Source organism: Oncorhynchus mykiss, chromosome 11 (assembly GCF_057628025.1).
Source record: "Oncorhynchus mykiss isolate SJ-2025 chromosome 11, ASM5762802v1, whole genome shotgun sequence".
Taxonomy (NCBI): Eukaryota; Metazoa; Chordata; class Actinopteri; order Salmoniformes; family Salmonidae; genus Oncorhynchus; species Oncorhynchus mykiss.
Window position 1 is genome coordinate 12,951,946 of NC_143032.1, and position 22,636 is coordinate 12,974,581.

Below are 22,636 nucleotides of genomic sequence, written 5' to 3' on the forward strand. Positions count from 1 at the left end.
GATGCTGGAGGAAACAGGTACAAAAGTATATATATTCACAGTAAAACGAGTCCTATATCTACATAACCTGAAAGGCCGCTCAGCAAGGAAGAAGCCACTACTCCAAAACCGCCATAAAAAGGCCAGACTATGGTTTGCAACTGCACATGGGAACAAAGATCGTACTTTTTGGAGAAATGTCCTCTGGTCTGATGTAAAAAAAAAAAAAAAAAATAGAACTGTTTGGCCATAATTACCATTGTTATGTTTGGAGGAAAAACGGGGAGGCTTGCAAGCTGAAGAACACCATCCCAACCGTGAATCACGGGGCTGGCAGCATCATGTTGTGGGGATGCTTTACTGCAGGAGGGACTGGTGCACTTCACAAAATAGATGGCCTCATGAGGGAGGAAAATTATGTGGATATATTGAAGCAACATCTCAAGACATCAGTCAGGAAGTTAAAGCTTGGTCGCAAATGGGTCTTCCAAATGGACAATGACCCCAAGCATACTTCCAAAGTTGTGGCAAAATGGCTTAAGGACAACAAAGTCAAGGTATTGGAGTGGCCATCACAAAGCCCTGACCTCAATCCTATAGAAAATGTGTGGGCAGAACTGAAAAAGCGTGTGTGAGCAAAGAGGCCTTACAAACCTGACTCAGTTACATCAGCTCTGTCAGGAGGAGTGGGCCAAAATTCACCCAACTTATTGTGGAAGGCTACACAAAACATTTGACCCAAATTAAACAATTTAAAGGCAATGCTATCAAATACTAATTGAGTGTGTGTAAACTTCTGACCCACTGGGAATGTGATGAAAGAAATAAAAGCTTAAATAAATCATTCTCTCTATTATTATTCTGACATTTCACATTCTTAAAATAAAGTGGTGATCCTAACTGACCTAAGACAGGGCATTTTTACTAGGATTAAATGTCAGGATTTGTGAAAAACTGAGTTTAAATATATTTGGCTAAGGTGTATGTAAACTTCAACTGTATTTACTCACACATACACTCATACACATTTGTACTTTGCTGTCAAGCGGACACCTCACACTCATCCTTGTGATTGTTTGGAATCGTTGAGAAATCAATTCCTCCCACTAGCTGCTTTCTGGTTGTTCTCCCCAGCTTAGCTTCAGAAACAAAATCTGTCTGGATAAACTTCACCATCCCTGATGCTATTGGCTTCTAGTGAGCTGGCTCTACCCTAGGCCTAATTGCACTAATGCATTATGAATGTAGCGATAGCTTTTATGTTTTTCATGGACTGGGGCCATGAGGGCCTGAATCCTTACTGGAAATGTGCGCATTTAACTCATGCAGTGATTTCAATGGAAGATGTGTGTACACATTTCAAGTTATGATTCAGGCCCAACAGTATGTAATAAAATGCTGTATACTGGTCCCCAGGAGTTGCTCCCGAGTGGCGCGGCGTTCGAAGGCACTGCATCTCTGTGCTAGAAGTGTCACTAAAGACCCTGGTTTGATCCTGGGCTGTATCACAACCGGCTGTGATTGGGAGTCCCATAGGGCGGCCTACAATTGGCCCAACGTCGTACGGGTTAGTGGAGGGTTTGGCTGGGGTAGGACATCATTGTAAATAAGAATTTGTCCTTAACTTACTTGCCTAATTAAATGAAGGTTAAATTTAAAAAACATATATTTCTTGTTTGAATGCCATTCTACTTGAGCTGAAAAGTATACAGTGAATACCAACAGCGAGCGTGAGCCAAACTACAGGGGTTAGGTCGACATATTAAAGTATCAGCATTTTTATGGAGGGGCACGCCTTCAATCTGAAGATTTAACTCATGTGGTGTGTTTCGGGTTCACTTCCTGGGATTTTCCTCGAGCGAGTGCATTCTGGGAAAATGAAGCATAGAGTTGTCGAGACATGGTTCCATGGTATAATAAAGACCAGGGCAAGGTGGAATTAAAAATGTATCCATGGTGTTTTAAATGGGACCTATAACGTTTTGTCATTGGGTGACATTATAGCATTAACTTCAACGTGTAGGATGGATCGGTGGAGGCAAATGTCTGCGTTTTAACCACAGACTGTGTGGTGGAGACATTTTGTGTGCAAGTGTTTCTGTTTGTTTTGATAGTCTATTAATTTCACTGGCATACACTCTTAGAAAAAGATTATTCTATAAGGACAGCCGAAGAACCCTTTAACGTTCTAGATAGCACCTTTTTTTTCTAAGAGTGAAGCACACAGTCATCTCACACATGAAGGCAGTTCAACACCTCTGTGAGAGTGATGGAAAGTAACAGTCAATCACAAGTGGCTAGAACTATTGATGCTGTTGACAACGGCACAATACAAGCTGGGCATAATATGCCGACACACACACACAAAATACCAGTGCACACATACACCTAGTGTACAAAACATTAAGGACACCTGCTCTTTCCATGACATAGACCGACGAAGTGAATCCAGGTGAAAGCTATTGATCCCTTATTGATGTCACTTGTTAAATCCACTTGAATCAGTGTAGATAAGAAGGTTAAAGAAGTATTTTTAAGCCTTGAGACAGTTGAGACATGGATGTGTGCCATTCCGAGGGTGAATGGGCAAGACAAAAGATTTAAGTGCTTTTGAACGGGGTATAGTAGTAGGTGCCAGGTGCACCGGTTTGTGTCAAGAACTGCAACGCTGCTGGGTTTTTCACACGCAACGGTTTCCCATGTGTATCAAGAATGATCCACCACCCAAAGGACTGTGGGAAGCATTGGAGTCAACATGGGTCAGCATCCCTGTGGAACGCTTTCGACACCTTGTAGAGTCAATGCCCTGATGAATTGAGGCTGTTCTGAGGGCAAAAGGGGGTGCAACTCAATATTAGGAAGATGTTCTTAATGTTTCGTTTTGTATGCTGCTTACACATCCTCTCTCATGCAAACTGACTTGTTTTATTCACACTCAAACACACACACACACACACACACACACATATTCTGTAGAGGAGATTGTACAGGTACAGTGCCTTGCGAAAGTATTCGGCCCCCTTGAACTTTGCGACCTTTTGCCACATTTCAGGCTTCAAACATAAAGATATAACATTGTATTTTTTTGTGAAGAATCAACAACGAGTGGGACACAATCATGAAGTGGAACGACATTTATTGGATATTTCAAACTTTTTTAACAAATCAAAAACTGAAAAATTGGGCGTACAAAATTATTCAGCCCCTTTACTTTCAGTGCAGCAAACTCTCTCCAGAAGTTCAGTGAGGATCTCTGAATGATCCAATGTTGACCTAAATGACTAATGATGATAAATACAATCCACCTGTGTGTAATCAAGTCTCCGTATAAATGCACCTGCACTGTGATAGTCTCAGAGGTCCGTTAAAAGTGCAGAGAGCATCATGAAGCACAAGGAACACATCAGGCAGGTCCAAGATACTGTTGTGAAGAAGTTTAAAGCCGGATTTGGATACAAAAAGATTTCCCAAGCTTTAAACATCCCAAGGAGCCCTGTGCAAGCGATAATATTGAAATGGAAGGAGTATCAGACCACTGCAAATCTACCAAGACCTGGCCGTCCCTCTAAACTTTCAGCTCATACAAGGAGAAGACTGATCAGAGATGCAGCCAAGAGGCCCATGATCACTCTGGATGAACTGCAGAGATCTACAGCTGAGGTGGGAGACTCTGTCCATAGGACAACAATCAGTCGTATATTGCACAGATCTGGCCTTTATGGAAGAGTGGCAAGAAGAAAGCCATTTCTTAAAGATATCCATAAAAAGTGTTGTTTAAAGTTTGCCACAAGCCACCTGGGAGACACACCAAACATGTGGAAGAAGGTGCTCTGGTCAGATGAAACCAAAATTGAACTTTTTGGCAACAATGCAAAACGTTATGTTTGGCGTAAAAGCAACACAGCTGAACACACCATCCCCACTGTCAAACATGGTGGTGGCAGCATCATGGTTTGGGCCTGCTTTTCTTCAGCAGGGATTAAAATTAAAATTGATGGGAAGATGGATGGAGCCAAATACAGGACCATTCTGGAAGAAAAACTGATGGAGTCTGCAAAAGACCTGAGACTGGGACGGAGATTTGTCTTCCAACAAGACAATGATCCAAAACATAAAGCAAAATCTACAATGGCATGGTTCAAAAATAAACATATCCAGGTGTTAGAATGGCCAAGTCAAAGTCCAGACCTGAATCCAATCGAGAATCTGTGGAAAGAACTGAAAACTGCTGTTCACAAATGCTCTCCATCCAACCTCACTGAGCTCGAGCTGTTTTGCAAGGAGGAATGGGAAAAAAATTCAGTCTCTCGATGTGCAAAACTGATAGACATACCCCAAGCGACTTACAGCTGTAATCGCAGCAAAAGGTGGCGCTACAAAGTATTAACTTAAGGGGGCTGAATAATTTTGCACGCCCAATTTTTCAGTTTTTGATTTGTTAAAAAAGTTTGAAATATCCAATAAATGTCGTTCCACTTCATGATTGTGTCCCACTTGTTGTTGATTCTTCACAAAAAAATACAGTTTTATATCTTTATGTTTGAAGCCTGAAATGTGGCAAAAGGTCGCAAAGTTCAAGGGGGCCGAATACTTTCGCAAGGCACTGTAGCTGCCTAAATAAAGGAAACACCAACATAAAGTGTCTTAATAGGGTGTTGGACAACCACGAGCCAGAACAGCTTCAATGCACCTTGACATAGATTCTACAAGTGTCTGGAAATCTATTGCAGGGATGCGACACCATTCTTCATCAAGAAATTTCCATAATTTTGTGTTTTGCTGATGGTGGTAGAAAACACTGTTTCAGGCATCGCACCAGAATCTCCCATGAGTGTTCAATTGGGTTGAGATCTGGTGACTGAGACACGCACACGCACACACACACACACACACACACCCTTTTGGCTCCCTCTGCTCCTTTGAAACCTCTCTGTCAAAACCACTGAGATCTCTTCTTCTAGCCATGGTAGCCAAAATAATGGGTAACTGGGCGATTTATACATGACCCTAAGCATGATGGGATGTTAATTGCTTAATTAAGTCAGGAACCACACCTGTGTGGAAGCCACTGCTTTCAATATACTTTGTATCCCTCATTTACTCAAGCGTTTCCTTTATTCTGGCAGTTACCTGTAGCTCCACAGGGGCAAGGGGACGGACATAAGGGGAACACAGTGGCAGATGGGTGATTTAGCATTCACGGAGCCCAGAGGGGCGCCCTACAACCTAAGACTGGATACAGACGAGATGCATAGAAACACACTCTCTCCTCTCTGCTTAATACACCATCGTCTGTGTTTTTGTTTGTATTCCTTTCAAGGGTTGTTGTTTTCATCACATTGCTCTGTGATCCCCCTCATCAGACCCTGGAGGTCCAATCTGTCATACTACGCTTTGGAATATGTGCTTTTCTGAGGTTGGTTTACAAAGCGCTTTGGGAGCTCCAATAGATAACTGGTTAGTTGGGGGGGTGATGGGTAGTTTGGGGGGTGCTGGGTAGTTTGGGGGTGATTATATGGTTCAGAGAGGGGAGAGAGTGTGGAGTGTGGGTGTCTAAGTAATGAGCGTCAGCGCCGTGACTTGATGCCCCCAGTGCTGCCACTGAAGAAGACCAGACTAAAAGGCTAACAACGCAATGGATATTGGATATTTGACGGCAGGATAGCGGTTGCATTAGCACTATGGCTTCAGTGACAGTGCTATACACACAGATGGAGAGAGAGACCTTGAGAATGGAGAGCTGACATCAGTTTGGAGACCTTGACCCCTCAGACGTTAACGGTACCTGTGGTTCCACCCTGATTCCTTGTGTTAAACACACCAGACGGACTATTGTGGCTTTGGCAGGATATCTGCGGGCATCACATTGCTTTGGCTGGACCACATTGTCCATGTCAACCTTTCCTAGCAGATGTACAATGCATTGTGAAGGATTATTAGCACGGTACAATTTGTTTTACCTTTATTTAACGAGGCAAGTCAGTTAAGAACAAATTCTTATTTACAGTGACGGCCTACCCCGGCCAAACCTGGATGACATTGGGCCAATTGTGCGCCGCCCTATGGGACCCCCAATCCCAATCACAGCATTGTGAATGAGAGGTCATCAGATGCTAACCAAATATTAAGCACGGTACAATGCATTGTGAATGAGAGGTCATCAAATGCTAACCAAATATTAGCACGGTACAATGCATTGTGAATGAGAGGTCATCAAATGCTAACCAAATATTAGCACGGTACAATGCATTGTGAATGAGAGGTCATCAAATGCTAACCAAATATTAGCACGGTACAATGCATTGTGAATGAGAGGTCATCAGATGCTAACCAAATATTAGCACGGTACAATGCATTGTGAATGAGAGGTCATCAAATGCTAACCAAATATTAGCACGGTACAATGCATTGTGAATGAGAGGTCATCAGATGCTAACCAAATATTAGCACTGTACAATGCATTGTGAATGAGAGGTCATCAAATGCTAACCAAATATTAGCACGGTACAATGCATTGTGAATGAGAGGTCATCAGATGCTAACCAAATATTAGCACGGTACAATGCATTGTGAATGAGAGGTCATCAAATGCTAACCAAATATTAGCACGGTACAATGCATTGTGAATGAGAGGTCATCAAATGCTAACCAAATATTAGCACGGTACAATGCATTGTGAATGAGAGGTCATCAGATGCTAACCAAATATTAGCACTGTACAATGCATTGTGAATGAGAGGTCATCAAATGCTAACCAAATATTAGCACGGTACAATGCATTGTGAATGAGAGGTCATCAGATGCTAACCAAATATTAGCACGGTACAATGCATTGTGAATGAGAGGTCATCAAATGCTAACCAAATATTAGCACGGTACAATGCATTGTGAATGAGAGGTCATCAGATGCTAACCAAATATTAGCACGGTACAATGCGACAGAGATGATTTTGATTTGGTTTTTTTTCTTGTTTTTTTTTCTTTAATTGCCTCCGTTTGAAAGAACCAGTTGACTCTTGCGGTGATTCGAAAACAAGTTTTGAGTCTCAAAACTGTATTTCATATTGAAACACAGAGAAAGGGCCCAACTATCCTGTTTTGACGCAAATGCAAATATATGCAAAGGTGGAAAATCCCCATTTTATCAGGCATTATCTCTGTTCTGTTTACCATCTTGTTCACCTGACAGAAATTGAAAGTCCCCTTGGTATTCCCCCCTGCAAAAGGAGAACAAACTCAAACATCATAATAGAAACCCTGGGGGTTAAGATGCTCAGTTCTAAGTGCCATAAAGCTGGCAATAGGTCATTAAGCCGCTATAAAGCTATAAGACATGTGTGAAGAAGCTTTAATATTATTTTGAATATTAATTAAAAATGTTATGACACCACTAATAAGTGTTAAAGTGTTACAATATTTTCACATTTCAAATGGACATTCTCATTGTTGCAAATGGTACATGTCAGTAAACGCTGAAATATTATGCACAAAAAAAGACAGAATTATATTGTGAAATGTATTTTTTTATTGGATCTTAATACAATGCGTGTTTTTGAATGCAGCCTTTGAACAGAAATATCTCTTCAACAAGCAACAGTCATTCAAACCAACAGTATACACCAATCCTACATCCAAGATATGATAGTCCCATTTGACTCTCAGGTGAAGTCATGTTTTCACAGCACTCATCGCATGGAAAAACCTCTCCCTGATATAACACCAGACAGTTTGCCTCATAGGGGGAAATAGTTTGTTCCACACTTTTATCTGGTGATGAGGTCCCTGGCTCCAGCATTGCTCTTTGTGTTTGTAAAAAGCTGCTTTCTCAAGGATTACGCTCACACAAACTGGGCCTCGCAGCAGAAACATGTAACCGGAGCGTGGGTCGGCCTGAACCGCTGATCCTCATTGTTCTGTTTGGAGAGCGATAACTGGGGAGAAAATAACATAATTCTGTGCTAATTGGCAACTCTGGCTTTCTGTCAACTTTTGTTTGAAGGTCCAGATGGAGGTGGAGCCCATGCTGGCCATGTTTTCTCAACGCTTGATACAGTATTGATAGAGAAGATCTTGCCTCTGAGGACAATAGAAGAGGAGTTAAGGTGAAGACTAATTAAATGCAAAGTTGTGATTCACCTTGCATTTCAAGTAGAAGAGAAACTTCTCTGAAGCATTGAAGATCAAGGGATCCTCAAAAGTTATTTCACATACTCAAGAATCCCAAAGTTCTACATTTCGTAGAGTTTGAAGCAATTGTTCAGGTGTCTGAAAAAGCTCAACGGTCGACAGTGACAGCATCTTGGTGTCTGATTTGAGAGTTGTGGTATCCCAGTCGGTATTCAGTCTGTACTGTTGATTGAGTAGTGTTGCTCTTTTGGTTCAATAATGGACGGCCCCTGTTTTGGGGATCCATTGTTCCGTTGATCAGGGAAGCCTCTTATGTACGCTAGAAGAGATTTGGTGCTGAAGAGCTTGAGGAGAGGATGATGTAGTGGGTGAGGATCATCTCAGATTCTCTTCTTGCGCTCACTTTCTTCATCTCTCTATGTGCTACCCAAGCCTATTAGCCTGAGTACCAGTCATTCCACTCCTTGCCACTCCTGTCATGTCATAATGAAACAGAGTACAAGGAGTGTTAGTTAAGCAGACTGGTACTCAGCTACAAGCTTATTGCACAGAAAGCAAAACAAAGACAGATTGTCTCACTCACCCTTACATCAATGCTTTCCTCTCATTCCTTTACATGGCCAGAATGAGCTCAGCTGATACCCAAAAACACGCAGAACGAATAAGAGAGAGTTAAGAGAGAGTTAAGAGAGGTCATTGAACTTTTCCTTGGTTTCCAGCCCCAGACAAAGAGGGAGGAAGGAGTGGGTGTTGACGGAGTGGTGGAGTCAGTCAGGGGGAGGTGTGCGTGGGTGTCAGGGGAAGTTGGGGGTGGCGGGGGTGGATGACTCCAGTCTGGTTGTGAGCTCTGCTTACATCGTGGTTGGGTTCATAGGTGGCGCGTCCATAAAGCTTCCCTTAAAGTAAATTGAATTAAATTGCCAAAATTATATAGCCTCATTAGCCTACTCAATCTATACACAAAAAAAATCATTCAAAATAGGCACCTACACCAGAAAGCATGATTTGGCCACAACGGATCATGAGCTTCTTAAAAAAAGTCATCTGTGGATTGTTTTCCATCACATTGCCTAAAGATGGCCATTTGAGCAGCGCTCACTGCAAATACCAAATAGATGGTTGTTCAGATGCGACTGTCAGTGAAAAGTAGAGGCCAAGCCAGACATATCGCAATATTTCAAAATTCAATCGAGGGAAAACATAGTTTGGAAAGAAAATGGCTATTGCTGTAAGGAGAAGACAATGAAAAGACTCTCATCTGTCTTTTTAGTTATCCAAATTCTCAACTTAATTGTAGGTCTATAGCCTTATGGAGAGCAACAATGGAGAGAGCATCGGTAATATCCCCGGTGAGTGCGCATAGTCACTCTTTATCATTTTTAGGTCAGTGCCACTTGGAAGTTTGTTTTTGGACAATCATTTCCTCCTCCAGGTTAGAAGGATATCATATTGTAATTGTGTCTCCACTTCTCGTAGGCCTAATATATGCACCAGACAACGTTATTTTCATTTGATCTGCTTGTCAGTGTCAGCAGAGTAGGCTACCCTGTAATTTGTCGTATTAAAAAAGATTCTGCTAATGTCTCCAGTCATAAACTAAGCAAAAAAAGAAACGTCCCTTTTTCAGGACCCTGTCTTTCAAAGATCATTCGTAAAAATCCAAATAACTTCACATATCTTCATTGTAAATGGTTTAGTGTTTCCCATGCTTGTTCAATGAACCATAAACAATTAATGAACATGCACCTGTGGAATGGTCGTTAAGACACTAACAGCGTACAGACGGTAGGCAATTAAGGCCCAGGGTCCCTGCTCATCTGCGTGAACGTGCCTTAGGCATGCAGCAAGGAGGCATGGGGACTGCAGATGTGGCCAAAGCAATAAATTGCAATTTCCGTACTGTGAGACACCTAAGACAGCGCTACAGGGAGACAGAACGGACAGCTGATCATCCTCGCAGTGGCAGACCACGTGTAACAACACCTGCATAGGATCGGTACCCTCGAACATCACACCTGCGGGACAGGTACAGGATGGCAACAACAACTGCCCGAGTTACACCAGGAATGCACAATCCCTCCATCAGTGCTCAGACTGTCCACAATAGGCTGAGAGAGGCTGGACTGAAGGCTTGTAGGCTTATGTTCATAAAAATATTTACACATGTTAAGTTTGCTGAAAATAAACGCAGTTGACAGTGAGAGGACTATTCTTTTTTTTCTAAGTTTATAAAGTGTAGTAGAATTGCAGGAAATGTGTTTATAAAAGGCCAAATTCTTCCCGTGCAAAGAAAGGAGAAGAAACAAATTATTTGTAATTATGTTGCAGCCCCCTGACCATCCATTCAAGAAAGAATCGGACTGTGGCTGAATGTAGTTGATCCCTGGCCTTTGGCTTATAGCCAAGGTCTACTCTACGCTATACGCGCTCAGCCATGCATTGAACAGTCTTTTTTTGCGAACAGTCATTGAGTTACATTATTAGCTTAAATTAGGACTATCCAATCAACTCATCACATAGTACAGTAGGCTCACATAAATTGTATCACGACCGGCTGTGATTGGGCGTCCCATAGGGCGTCGCACAATTGGCCCAGCGTCGTCCGGGTTTGGACGATGTAGGCCATCATTGTAAATAAGAATTTGTTCTTAACTGACTTGCCTTGTTACATAAAGGTTACATAAAGGTTACATACATTTTTTTATAATAAGTCTGCACATGCGATGATGGTGTGTTTTTATGGTGAAAATGAGCTTCCCCAAACTTGAAACTCACGCACAGCCTATGGTTGGGGGATACCATGAGATGAGGTCCCAGATTGAAGCATTTCCAGCAGCAGCCCCCTAACAATCCCTCTTTACCGAGCTAATGCCGGAAAAATGTTTTCTCTTTCTACTGGCTAGGGGAATCTTTCCATCCTATCTGGGCCTCCACGTGGTCTGGTCATCACGACCACAGTCTTTCTCTCTTTCCATCCTATCTGGGCCTCCACGTGGTCTGGTCACCGCCCCCACAGTCTTTCTCTCTTTCCATCCTATCTGGGCCTCCACGTGGTCTGGTCACCGCCCCCACACAGTCTTTCTCTCTTTCCATCCTATCTGGGCCTCCACGTGGTCTGGTCATCACGACCACAGTCTTTCTCTCTTTCCATCCTATCTGGGCCTCCACGCGGTCTGGTCACCGCCCCCACAGTCTTTCTCTCTTTCCATCCTATCTGGGCCTCCACGTGGTCTGGTCACCGCCCCCACAGAGTCTTTCTCTCTTTCCATCCTATCTGGGCCTCCACGTGGTCTGGTCACCTCCCCCACAGAGTCTTTCTCTCGCTTTCATAATTGTTCTTTCTAGTTGTCTCTTTCCATCTCTCGTTCTGTCTTCCGTTCTTCTTCTTCCGTTTGCTCTCCTCTTTCTTTTTTCTTTATTTTCTCTCTTTCCTTCTCCCTCTCTTTCTTTCTCTCTTTCTTTCATTTTTTTATTTTCTTTCTCTCTTCCTTTGTTTTCTCTCTCGCACTTTCTTTCTTTCTTTTCTTTCTCTCTCTCTTCCTTCCTCTCTTTTTTTTTTTTCTTTCTTTCTTTCTTTCTTTCTTTCTTTCTTTCTTTCTTTCTTTCTTTTTTCTTTATTTTCTCTCTTTCCTTCTCCCTCTCTCTTTCTTTCTCTCTTTCTTTCATTTTTTTATTTTCTTTCTCTCTTTCTTTGTTTTCTCTCTCGCACTTTCTTTTTTTTTTTTCTTTCTTTCTTTCTTTCTTTCTTTCTTTCTTTCTTTCTTTCTTTCTTTCTTTCTTTCTTTCTTTCTTTCTTTCTTTCTTTCTTTCTTTCTTTCTTTCTTTCTTTCTTTCTTTCTTTCTTTCTTTCTTTCCTATCCTCCATGTATTTTTGTCTATTCCGCAGTTGGAAGTTGACGTTCACCACAGAGATGTATAAAATCAGATGAATGTGAAACAACATGAAAGAATGTAACCCTGTGCAGGCGTGTGTATTCCCAGGCTTGAGGAAAAGGCTATGGTGGTGAGCGTAGGCAGGAAGTGGACTTCCCTGGTGGTAAAAGCAAAAGTTCCTTTTTTGTTTTCAACATAACAGTCTGTCTTCGTTTATTTTTTGGGTGATTATTTGTATCCTTGATCCTATGGAATAGAGTAGACTCTGCTGAGAGAAAATGCCTTTTTCTGTGCATTTGGGATCATCTTCACTAATTGAAATGCCTGCAAAGTAAGGTCTACAGCAGTTGATTATATTATCATAGCTGTTGTTAATTGAAGATGTACGAGGCACATGTATTAAGGCAAATGTATTTAAATATTGGTCCTTGTTAAATTTTTCCTGTACTGTCCAATTCGAGCCTCCGATGTCTCATCTGAAGTCCATTAACCTTGGAAAGCACAACAGCATTCCCCTGCATTGTTTTCATTATCAGTGATGTAAACCCCTCCCTTTCCCCTACAACAAATGGGACAGAAATATGCTCATCCTACATTGCTGGCTATTACATAAATCTCTATATAATGAAAATATGTTAAACCAAGAGGTAAAAACACAGCATTTCGCAATAGTCTGCCCACGCGCTTGTGTGTGTGTGTGTGCTGGAGCAGATCCCCACCAGCTGCAATCTGTTCCATAATCAAGACCTCTACATATACTCAGTCCTGCCAGTTCGTAAACTCTGCTCAGTGTGTGTGAGCGCATGTCTGCGTAGAAACATAACCATAGATGGATGCATTAGTGGGTAACATGGTATGAAACTGGACGTCCCTGCACTGCAACGTGTTCAAGCACCAAGATAACATCAACATCCACTTAAGGACACTTCCATTCTTAGAATGAACTGGTTGAATTCTTGGAATTACCTGGGGCCTCACGATACGATATTATCATGATACTTAGGTGCCGATACGACATGTATTGCGATACTCATGATTCTCACAATTCTATATGTATTGCAATTCGATACACCAATTTGTTTTGTGATTTGATGTTCCAAACATATTGCTCACTACATGTCTGCTGCAGAGAGACGTGTGATCCTGCGAAAATGTGTTTTGATCAGTCATGGAAATAAAAGTGCTGAAAACATGTTCACTATTTAAAAAGAAGATGGAGAACAAGCTATAGGATGAACAATACCGGCATTTTGGCGCAAGTACAGCCGTCTAGCGCTAGCTAACGCTACCTACTTTTTCATTTAATTGTTACTTGGAGTCAAAGTATCGATATAATATCTTCCAAAATAATTTTGCGATATGTAACTGTATCGATGTTTTCCCCTATCACTAGTGGTTATTCATTACTACTCATGCTCTCCTGTTTAAGATGAAAAGACATGTCTCTATTTATGTGGCTCGGTGAAGGGGACATTCCCCTTATTTGCACTGGCTGACTCATAGCAACACACTAGGGGATAAGGTTGCCATTTTTGGAGCATATGATTTAAAAGGAAGGGGAAAGCGGAAAACATATGTTTTGAAGCGTGTGTTTGTGTTTTTGTATTCTTTTCCCCTAAGCATTATGGTCTATCGGTATGACGCAGTCTTCTCGTCGCTGTGGGTTCACTGTGAACTTTACATGATACCACAATGCTAACTCTGAGTTTCACTCAGTGGGGTTTGCCATTATAGTGAATATGAAACTGGTTTATTCGAGCCAAATTACTTGAATGAGAAAATACCCCCTTTGAAGCCAAGGTGTTAAAAGTGATGATAATGTATCTTAGCTGAGCTGGCGCAACACGCATCGCTTTATTGGTCAAAGTCTGGGCGGATCCAGAATGCTTTGTTCACCTGCTGCTCACGCTGTGAAAATATTTATTTTGGAGTGAATCAGTCTACCCACTTCAAAGCCAGGCCCATAGTTCTCCTGAAACACATAATTGTTACCGTTTCACAAACTACTCAACCACAGTGTATTAAACTGCTCCTCCCCTCCATTTGTGGCTTTTTAATTAGCTAAAATCTCAATGTGAGCAAATCAAACGTCAAAAGGTTGTGGAGATAATGCGTTCTATATCATGAAGACTTGAATGCGAGGGCGAAGACTGCTTTGAAGTCATTAGATGTTTTAAAGTAGCAGGAAGGGAATCCGGTCTGCTTAGGTAGATATTACATAAGTGTCATGGTTAGGGAAGTGTCATGGTTAGGTTTTTTATATTATTGCAGACTAACATGAGGGAAAAGTTAAGTATTTTCAGATTGATTTGTACTGTACTGTCTTAACACCTTTTATTGCAGTGGGCTAAATCAGAGTCACACAGAGTGCTTCTTGGTAGTCTGAAACAGATCTACTTTGAAACAAAGTATACACCTCACACACATGGTTATGGGCTTAAAAAAAGAAGACACCTGTACCATGTCAGATTAGGAGTTTAAATGTATTAAAGTTTGAGTTTGCATCCCAATATTATGCTTTATATACATCACAGAAGACATATAAAAAAAAACATCAGTTTTTCAGCAGTTTAAAAAATAATAATATTTATTTATAATGAAATTATAAAAAATAAAAAAAGAATAACCTTCCACCCATGAGGCCACTAGAGGGAGATTTGGGCTTTTGACTGCTGGAAATAGCTCCTTACTATTCAACACTTTGGTCGACCAGCGACTGAAACCTGATTACATGTATTGTGATGGAACGTCCATCTTCAACTGAATGATTAAACACATGTATTATGAAGCTACATAGGCCTACAACAGATCATATTGATATTGTTTTGAAATTATTTTATTTCTTGGCATGGATGTGTCACATTTCAATAAATAGCCATTTAGCTAAGTAGTAGTTGACTTAGCGACCAGAAACTATAAAACTGTATAGACCAAATCGAATTAAAAGGAAGTCAAAAACTTTTGCTTTCTTTTCTCACTCTTTTTTTCTCTCTCTCTCTCTCTTGGTTTGTGGTTCAGCCCAGTTTTATCTTAATTAGAACTCTGTGTGTATTTGGTAATACCCAGAAAACCCTTTCCAGGTAAGCGCTGAGCTTCCATTTCCGGCTTCGAGCTTCAATCAGCTGAGCTGTGGTGTGAACGCCTCTTCAAAAGGTCAAGTCACAGGATTGCTGATACAATGATTCCCCAGTTTCTACCTGCTTAGTTCTGTTGAAATCACGTGCTTGTATGTCTTTGCTATTGAGCACATAAACAAAGGTTGAGTGAATTCTGAAAGATTAAAGTGTTAATGTAGGGGTCGTTTTAAGTGTGTATCATATGTTGTGTTTGAATAAATTAAATGTGTTTGTCAGTATGAGTTTGAAAATGAACATGTTTTGACCACTTGATTTAAGTAGTGCAGGCCATTCACAAAACAATGTAAACGCAATTTTAGGAAATTATTACTGGACAACTGGCACCAGGGGAATAGAAAAAAGCTGAATGGCGGATGGATATGAATCAACAAGAATGTCAAAGGCCGTAGCATATCAGCAGCCTAAATACTTGTATGTAAATGTGTGTGTGTGCGTGCGTGCGTGCGTGCGAGCGAGTGCTTGAGAGAGAGAAGGAACCAGTTGATTCACGACTTTATACTCCCCCAACCTCAAACACCTCTATCAGAGAATTTCTTGAGAAATGATTACGACACTTTAGCTGTATGTATGTCTACATCTGCTTGGCTTGTAGGACAACAAAGCCACAGCCTTTAGGGTACATGGTATGAAATGCATCTCTGCATCTTTCTGCTACACTATAAAAAGACCTAGCAGAAAGAAATTACTGCACAGAGCTTGCACTGCATTCCAAATTTATACCAAGCGATATATTCAGTCCATAGGGCCTGGTATTTGCCCTAACTCTAAGAATACCGGTTGTGGTGAATCTCTTCCATTCTCAGAACTGGGGTGAGGCTTGCTACAGAATAGAGGAGGATGACTTTTGTGAAGATAAAGACAGATCCAAACCAAAGGGAGTTGACGTGTTAATGGTGTGGTGTCAAAAAACCTCCCAGGCTCACAGAAATGGTAGCCTCTGTACATTGCAGCTCACTGTTCTATTAATTAAATGTGACTTATTTTATAGATTTAACCTTAGCGCTAAATTTAATTTTGAGTATTGTGCAGGCATTGGCAGTTTTGGTTCAAATCAAATTTAGGTCATGTACAGCTATTCCGAATGATAGTAACATAAATTACTATGTCATGTAGATATGGCCACCTCGCTTACAGTGTACTACCATTAACATGGCAACACTTGTGACAAGGCTCTGATGATTATTTCATGGTTTTCAGGTGAACAGACTTTTTTTATCTGGAGAGAAAAAGGACACAAGTGTCAGGAGCAGTATTGCATCCGCCCACCTTTCTTTAATATGATAGAGTAATCCCCTGCGATCTGCAGGGCGACTGCACAAAGATGACACGGAATGCCCCCGTATGGTTTTTGAGAAAATGAATCTGATGGGAACGAATTCCATGTTTGGTGTTTAGATATTCCAGAAAGGACCTTTTAAGACCTATAATAACATGCAATTATGATCTAAAGATATGACTAGACCACATTTTTCCATATCCTTTCATCCAAGGTCTATACATTTGTTTGTTGGTTACCATAGTTACTTGGACTCAGAAAAAGGGGGAAAGCACCATAAAACTTAACCACAACAGTGCAATTACGGTACTTACAACTGCAATGTGGGCCCCAGCATTGAGTCGGCAGCCTTGGTAAAGCATGGAATGCTACCATAACAGCAATGTGTTATTTTGTACCGTTTACCTAGATTAAAGTGCACTCTGCTGAATATGCACGAGTGCTGAAATCATTCATGGGACCTTATGTAGTTACATTCAGGTTCCCTCTCTCTCTCTCCCCTCTCTCTCCCCTCTCTCTCTCTCTATATATATATATATATACAGTGGGTAAAAAAAGTATTTAGTCAGCCACCAAATGTGCAAGTTCTCCCACTTAAAAAGATGAGAGGCCTGTAATTTTCATCATAGGTACACTTAAACTATGACAGACAAATTGAGAAAAAAAATCCAGAAAATCACATTGTAGGATTTTTTATGAATTTATTTGCAAATTATGGTGGAAAATAAGTATTTGGTCACCTACAAACAAGCAAGATTTCTGACTCTCACAGACCTGTAACTTCTTCTTTAAGAGGCTCCTCTGTCCTCCACTCGTTACCTGTATTAATGGCACCTGTTTGAACTTGTTATCAGTATAAAATACACCTGTCCACAACCTCAAACAGTTATACACCAAACTCCACTATGGCCGAGACCAAAGAGCTGTCAAAGGACACCAGAAACAAAATTGTAGACCTGCACCAGGCTGGGGAGACTGAATCTGCAATAGGTAAGCAGCTTGGTTTGAAGAAATCCACTGTGGGAGCAATTATTAGGAAATGGAAGACATACAAGACCATTGATAATCTCCCTCGATCTGGGGCTCCACGCAAGATCTCACCCCGTGGGGTCAAAATGATCACAAGAAAGGTGAGCAAAAATCCCAGAACCACACGGGGGGATCTAGTGAATGACCTGCAGAGAGCTGGGACCAAAGTAACAAAGCCTACCATCAATAACACACTACGCCGCCAGGGACTCAAATCCTGCAGTGCCAGACGTGTCCCCCTGCTTAAGCCAGTACATGTCCAGACCCGTCTGAAGTTTGCTAGAGAGCATTTGGATGATCCAGAAGAAGATTGGGAGAATGTCATATGGTCAGATGAAACCAAAATATAACTTTTTGGTAAAAACTCAACTCGTCGTGTTTGGAGGACAAAGAATGCTGAGTTGCATCCAAAGACCACCATACCTACTGTGAAGCATGGGGGTGGAAACATCATGCTTTGGAGCTGTTTTTCTGCAAAGGGACCAGGACAACTGATCCATGTAAAGGAAAGAATGAATGGGGCCATGTATCGTGAGATTTTGAGTGAAAACCTCCTTCAGCAAGGTCATTGAAGATGAAACGTGGCTGGGTCTTTTAGCATGACAATGATCTCAAACACACCGCCCGGGCAACGAAGGAGTGGCTTTGTAAGAAGCATTTCAAGGTCCTGGAGTGGCCTAGCCAGTCTCCAGATCTCAACCCAATAGAAAATCTTTGGAGGGAGTTGAAAGTCCGTGTTTCCCAGCAACAGCCCCAAAACATCACTGCTCCAGAGCTTAAATGCTCCCTGAAGGGCCTCCTCATTTCAGCCATTCTCAGCGGCAAGGGTGCGAAACTCGATCGCCATCTAAGCGACACTATGGGAGCCTTGACGGAGGGCCAGGAGTCCCTTGGCGGCATCCTTACCGCAGACAGGGTGGTCAAAGACTCTCCTCCGTGAATCTGGAGAAGGAGGAGCAGACAGGGGACTGTTTCTCCCACACAGCCGTGGCCCAAGAAAGCGCTGCTCCACAGAGGCTGCCAATCAGGAAGGAAATCTTGGCCCGTTCGCTAGCATAAGCGTAGGGCTTTTGCTCGTTTACCAGCGAACATTGTAACAAAAAGGCTCTGCAAGCTCCGAGGTTGCCGTCGTAACTCTCAGGGGCTGGAACAAACGGCTCACGGAGCAGAGGAGGCGAACTATGGGCTGGTTGCAAGCTCTGGGCGACGATTCGGCCCTGTAGGTCAGACAGGCTCCGTGACAACTCCTTGATGTGCACCAGAAGGGTTTTCAGGGCTTGGTCATGTTGCTCGAGCAGGGCGCATTGGCCAGCGAGGGTTTGGTGGAGAGGATCTGAGTCTGCTGGGTTCATGTCTTTGGCCAGATCACGCGGAGCAGAACAGCTGAACCCAAGAGTAAACTCAGACAAGGAGACTGGGAAGTTTGGGCGGGTTGCCAGAAACCAGGTGTTGGGACAGGGTAAGCAAGTCTGGAGGGGAATCCAAGGGAGCGTAGAGTGGGGAATCCAGGACAGAGTAGCAGGACTGACAAGAAGTAAGACTGGACACAGGGACCAGAGTCATAGCGGGCAGAATTGTAGGGGAGAGGAAAACAGCGTCAGGCAAGGGAAAACAGGCACAACGGGAACAAACGGCTAGAAACATGGTCTGACTGAGCAGAGATTATGATCTTCACTGGTTTATAGAAGCAGGTACCCAAGTGCCATCTCTTCATTGGTTATACCCACGTGGGTGATTGAAAGATTAACTGTTTTGCCGGCTGTCGTGGTAATACTATGAATGTGTAGATGCCAATCAGCATATACGTTCAAAGATGAAAAAGTCTGGAAGGAGACGAGATGACTAGAAACGATTCGGTTGACCGTTTTATGTCTGGATTAATTTTCGGAGTGGAGGACCTTGTGCATTTCAGGTAAAATAACAACTCAATGTAGCAACAGCAAGCTCGCTAAATAGGACAAATTAGCTAGTAAGTGCAAGCTAACTAGCTAAATTGCCATACATGTTTAATGCTTTTCGACCTGTCCCCAAATGAATGTCATTGGTTCAGAGTTTGTTTTGATATTTTAACCTGCATGTCGTAATCGCGTTTGGTGTAGGGGGACAAAATACATTTATGCATGATAGCGCACGATGGCGCACGCACGCAGACGGTTTGGGTTCCGTGTGAGAACTCTCACCAAATGCCACACCTAAGGGCTTTTTAAAAGATTCAGTCTGCTGACTATGACCCTGCGGCCTGAGCTAGTTGGAGGTTGTTAAACCCACAGCAACGCTGTGCATCCTTGGGTCAATGGCTTCTCCCCTTTGAATGCTTGGAATCTTCAGTCGCCCACTGGTTCCCCCTCTTCTCCTTAAGAAATGGTTTCTTCCAAGCCTGGGTTGGCTCCCGAGATTCTGAGCTAAAGTAATGCAAACGCTTTCACTGGTTTCAGAGGCTAAATGGTTAGCGTAGCCCTTAGCCTGCAGGGTCCTTACATTGCATTATTTATGAATTACAGTACTCAGCCATCCGGATTCCTCATCCATTATTACATATTCTCACTTGAAAGTGGACATTTTGCCCATCAATTAGTTGTTGAATTCAATATATTTGACTTGGGATTCAGATGGATCAAGATCAATGGCAGAGAGACCAGTGAAAGTGTGGTAGAACTTTGTGTCGTAGAGACTTTTCGGTCCTAACAGGTCTTAACAGATCTCAGGGGGGGGAATGAGTTGAGTTAAACTGATTTATACCAACCTTTAAAACAATGAGAAGGAACACCAACAGAAACTCCGTATGTTGACTACTACTGGGAGATTTGGAAGGGCACATCGTGACTCTCAGGATGGAGGCAAAGCACTTGTTTCCTTTCCACTGTACGTGAGAGATATGTATATGTGCCAATCCCAGAGAGACTGCAGCCAAAATCGCCTTCGCACCACCGCTTCTTACCGCCATCACGACTCTCTCTCATGCATTCCAATGTCACACATTGACTGCACATTCAAAACAGCTCTACTGCCAGTGAAAGAGGCCATGTAGCCGAAGCAGAGACAGCATTATTATAGACTAAATGTTTCTGCAGTATGTTTGTATTTTGGGTATATTACTACTTCAATGCTAACGTAACATCTCCCTGTCTTTAGACGTCACTCAACTTTGTTGCCCAACTGTAGCCTGAATGTTCCGGAACAATAGTCATTGTTTGAAGTTCTATCGTGAAGTTCATTATTTGTTTGTTAGAAGCACATTTTCCAGTCTGATCTGATGTTTTCTTGTGTGTATTTAAGAGCAATAATGAGAGTCCAGGAAAACATTACAAATATTGACTTAATTAAATTAACAACTTTTATTTGTATTTTTTAAACGCAATATACTCATAGATTCTTGAAGAATATAACTTACAAATGCCTCATGATCTTAGTTCAACTGTCATAGCCCAACAGAACCCCAAAAATAAAACTTGTTTTAATCCATTTTGTGAACAACGTCATTGTAAACAAATGCTGTATAGCCTCAACACATGGTTCAAACTATCATATTGATCTCCTGGATGGCCAGTCCTTACATCAATACCTTTGTTTATGATTTTGAGAGTGGTTACACTTCTCAAGCCCTGTCCCTCAGCTGTTCACTGAAACAGTGTCGGGGTGTAGTATTTTATATTGTTTGAACCGCAGATTTCTCCTTTTGAGAGAGGATAACACATTATCGATGGGGATATTCTGTTCCTCAGAAGAAGTACAAACTGTTAAACTGGAGGTGGATGAAGTCCGGCTGGAAATGTCATACTGGAGATTGTGTGTCATGTACAGTCAACCAGCTGCGGCTGTTTTTGTCTCTTTTAGCCCTTTTAACTGTCTATGGGGAAGTGTATCTGTATGTAACTGTATGCCCCTCTGTGTTCGGTCCCCCCTAGCCTCTTTGTTCCAGTGAGAGATTCTCTTCTCCTCGCTCTCATTTCTGGGCAGTCCACACATAGGCTATCGCTGATTTCAGGGAAATGCGAACAAGAGATTAATTGCTATTTTCGGCAGTTTTATGGTGTTATTTGTTGCAATAGAAAGACATTTGTTTGGCATTGTTGGGGAATGAGTTGATGCTAGAGAGGTTAGTCATTGACATGTCAAATTGATACCGTTGTCGTGCTCTAGCAAGCACATCTAACTAGAAATGACTGTAATTACAATAAATAGTCCATTAGATCAAAAAGCCCTTGTCTGTTGTTGAGCAAAAATGTCAACATGCTGATTACTGATGTCCTCTACCATTCTGATCAAGGATCAGTCATGTCATAATCAAGGATGGCAAAGGCTTCTATACTGTTCAGTTTTCTGTATGGTATAGCAGTGGAGGTTATAAGCAGCCAGCTAGCTTCATCTGGCTTGTGAGGCTCGACAGGACCGGGTTGTGTGTGTGTGAAGCTAGCCACAATAAGGATAAGGCACAATAGTGGAATTTGTGGTTTGCCTTCAAAATAAAAGTATGTCAATGACAGTGATGCAAATGAATACAATTAGTAGAATTATGCCAAAATGTTTATTTTGAAGGCTAACCGCAAAGTCCGCTGTTGTGGCTAACTTCACATAGATGGGTCCGGTCACCATTAATCAAATAAGAACTGTGTTATAAATTAGGGTTATTTAAGATGATGACACCTAGCTGTAAAGTTAGCTAGCTAACTATAGCTACTGAAACAGGTTATGTTGTTTTGCTATGTTTTTGGGGAAGAACATTGTTTGCATCCATGAGCTAGCTAGCTTTTTTTATGACCAGCACACCAAGGAACTTGAAGCTCTCAACCTGCTCTACTGCAGCCCCGTCAATGAGAATGTGACCTTACTCGGTCCTCTTTTTCCTGTAGTCCACAATCATCTCCTTTGTCTTGATCACGTTGAGGGAGAGGTTGTTGTCCTGGCACCACATGGCCAGGTTTCTGACATCCTCCCTATAGGCTGTCTCGTTGTTCTTTGTGATCAGGCCTGCCACTGTTGTGTCATTAGCAAATTTAATGATGGTGTTGGAGTCGTGCCTGGCCGTGCAGTCATGAGTGAACAGGGAGTTCAGGAGGGGACTGAGCACGCACACCTGAGGGGCCCCTGTGTTGAGGATCAGCGTGGCGGATGTGTTGTTACCTACACTTACCACCTGGGGGCGGCCCGTCAGAAAGTCCAGGATCCAGTTGCAGAGGGAGGTGTTTAGATCCAGGGTCCTTAGATTATTGATGAG

The 22,636-nt window shown here is 42.1% G+C and overlaps 1 protein-coding gene and 1 long non-coding RNA gene across 3 annotated transcripts in view; one reads left to right on the forward strand and one right to left on the reverse strand.

Annotated features, from left to right (window-relative positions):
- LOC110535287 (apoptosis regulator Bcl-2) overlaps positions 1–22,636 on the forward strand; it is a 69,795-nt gene that overhangs the window by 19,695 nt on the left and 27,464 nt on the right. The gene's annotated exons all lie outside the window — the stretch shown is intronic.
- LOC149979496 (uncharacterized) lies at positions 7,487–8,875 on the reverse strand. Its single transcript, XR_016484375.1, has 2 exons — positions 8,690–8,875; positions 7,487–8,579 (listed from the first exon to the last, which is right to left on the reverse strand). It is a non-coding gene; the product is annotated as an uncharacterized LOC149979496 (long non-coding RNA).